Source organism: Nannospalax galili, unplaced genomic scaffold, assembly GCF_000622305.1.
Source record: "Nannospalax galili isolate Female #2095 unplaced genomic scaffold, S.galili_v1.0 scaffold167, whole genome shotgun sequence".
Classification (NCBI taxonomy): domain Eukaryota; kingdom Metazoa; phylum Chordata; class Mammalia; order Rodentia; family Spalacidae; genus Nannospalax; species Nannospalax galili.
Genome location: NW_008358534.1, coordinates 2,730,875 through 2,733,438, shown reverse-complemented (window position 1 = coordinate 2,733,438; position 2,564 = coordinate 2,730,875). Strand labels below are relative to the sequence as shown.

The window sequence follows — 2,564 nt, the reverse complement described above, 5'->3', positions numbered from 1 at the left end:
TAGATAAAATAAACCTTAAATAGACATATGTTATGGTCAATTTTATACATCAACTTGGCTTGGCTATGTTGCCTGTTTGTTTAGCAAACACCAGAATACATATTGTTGTGAAAGTAATTCCTAGATATGACAAATGTTTACCTTAGGAAAGCTTGAAGAAATCAGATTGAACTGCATACATTTTGGGGCTTCATTCAGTCAGTTTAAGGCCTTAAGAGATAAGAACCTTGGTTTCTGCAAGAATGAATTCTCAAGATTATCCTGGACACTCTGGCTGAATTTCCACCCTGCAGAATTCAGACTCAAGTCCTCATCATCAACTCTTAACTCAATATCTAACCCGCAAACCTGGAGAATTCCAAATTTTACAACATTATGTATGTAGTTAATTATATCTAAACTACACTATTTACCATAAATAGTATGTCTGTGAGTCTAATCGGGAACCTAATATAGATTAATAATGAGAGAATGCCTCTTTGAAGAAATAACAGACTGTCAGATGCTTAGAAGTTTTGTAATCAAATAAGGCAGATTCATGCAAGAAAAGGAAATTTAAAATCTGACCACTCTGCAATGAGGGGTTATTGCATTCACGGAGTATATGGATAAGCAAGCAAGTGATGTGAGATGAAACTGGAAAGGCAAGCCAGGGCCAGCTGTGCCGATGCTTGTGAGTTATGATCCTGACATTCTCTTAAAGCCACTCACTAGCTGTTTGACAGGGTAATAAAATCTCTCTGATGTAAGAAGACAATGAAATAATGTATGTAAAGCACATACCTTTGTGTTTGGCAGAAAGTAAATGTTCAAGCCCTGGATGCTGGTAATCCTTTCCTAATTAAGTCCCATTCACCTTTTAAGACACAGCTCAGTACCCATGTCCTCAATTCAGGCTTTCACTATAGGTCAGAAATGTCCCAAAGTTTTTTTTCTTTCCTGAAATCCAATTATGCCAGGAGTCATTCTGAGATTTATTTCTTATGGTTTCAAATCTATGTTCTCTCCTCCAGCTTATTTTTAAGAAATCCAAAGTTAGAACTCACAGCTAGTGATTTTTGGTGTTGGGACTGGAGGTGGGGCCTGGGCCCAGGACTGGGGTGTGTTACCCTCTCTGCTGGCACTCTTCTGCAGGGGCATTCTCATCAGCCACACCATTTATCCTCAAGGACTTTTATCATCTTCCTCAACTTCTACTCTCTCTTGACCATTCTCCACAATTCTTTTTGTAGTGATTTTTCTGCCATTAACTATTTTTGTAGAAGTTGATATTGACTTAAAGTCACCCATCCCACTGCTGCTAAATGATGTTGAAGAGAAGGAAGTGAGACCCCCATGACTCAGTGATCCAAACGAAGTGAATCCTGTATCAGATGAAGAAAATCCACCTCCAAATGATGGAAATCCGCTGAAGGTGGAGAAAATGGAGCTGGGGCTTCAGTTTCTGCTTCCTCAGGGACCCCTTTGGTTTAAAAAAAAAAAGTCATCAAACGGGTCTTCAAAGAAGTCGTTTGAAAATGGGTCCCCGCCATCAAAAAATTCCCTGAAGACATCATCTGGGTTTCAGAATGTGAAGCCGAACTCAAACGGACTGCCAAAGTGACTTCCACCTCCCCCTCCTCCATCGGTGTTTGTCATAGTTGTCCTTTTTTTTAGCATCTGATAACAACTCATAGGCCTCGGCTACTTGTTTGAGCTTTCGCTCTGCTTCTTTATTCTCAGGATTTTTATCTGGGGGCCACTTGAGTGACTGCATCGGGTTCGCCTTTTTGATATCCACGGATGAGACACGTCTCTGCATTCCTAGAACTTCATAGTAATCCACCATGTTTTAACAGAGTGTTGGAACAAATCCCAGGGCGCTGTGGCGGGCCGGGCGGGGGAAGGCTGGCAGCCAGTCTCCTCGAACTCCCGCATGGCTGCGGTGGTGGCACTGGTGGTGGCTTCTTGCACTTTTTTTTTTCACAGCCTGGGTTCTTAAGCACTGAGCTATCCCTCCAGCCCATGACTCATGTGATTTAAAAGAAGTTCAGCTTTCTGTCTTTCAGTGGAAGAGAAAGTGAAGGAATTTTCCTGTCAGTCTGCTTGTCATGATCATCCCCAGGCTATTTCTGAAAGCCAAGACCGGTCTATGGGAAGTCTTGAAATTTTGCTGGCTGTTATTTTTCAGCAGGGCTAGGAAATGTATTTCTGTATACGCAGAACTTCCTTCAGATGTCAGGGACTATTTCTGTGTTAATCTTTGGATTTCCAAACTTAATGTCATTCCAAAAAAGCCTGAAATAATTTTCATATAGCAAAAATTTCATACTAAATTGAACATGGAATGTGGAAACTAGAAAAATCAAACATTTACATTGGATAATTAGATGCACATAAATTACCAAAGGAATGATTTGATTAGTAGTTATGAAATTTGAAGTTCTACTTAACAGCGTATGTAGTCAGTGAAGTCAAGTATCTATCTTTTAGAGACATTTTTATTTATATTAGTTTCAAACTTGAGGAGCTCTGAATCCTCAATGGAAGAAACATTAGAAGTTATATATTTTCTCATAAGTCAA

The 2,564-nt window shown here is 39.8% G+C and overlaps 1 pseudogene across 1 annotated transcript; it reads right to left on the bottom strand.

Annotated features, from left to right (window-relative positions):
• Nucleotides 1-1,048: 1,048 nt before the first annotated feature.
• LOC103724684 lies at nt 1,049-1,828 on the bottom strand (annotated as a pseudogene). The gene has a single exon (XR_001872133.1). The product of XR_001872133.1 is annotated as a dnaJ homolog subfamily B member 6 pseudogene (transcript).
• Between the last annotated feature and the right edge of the window lie 736 nt (nt 1,829-2,564).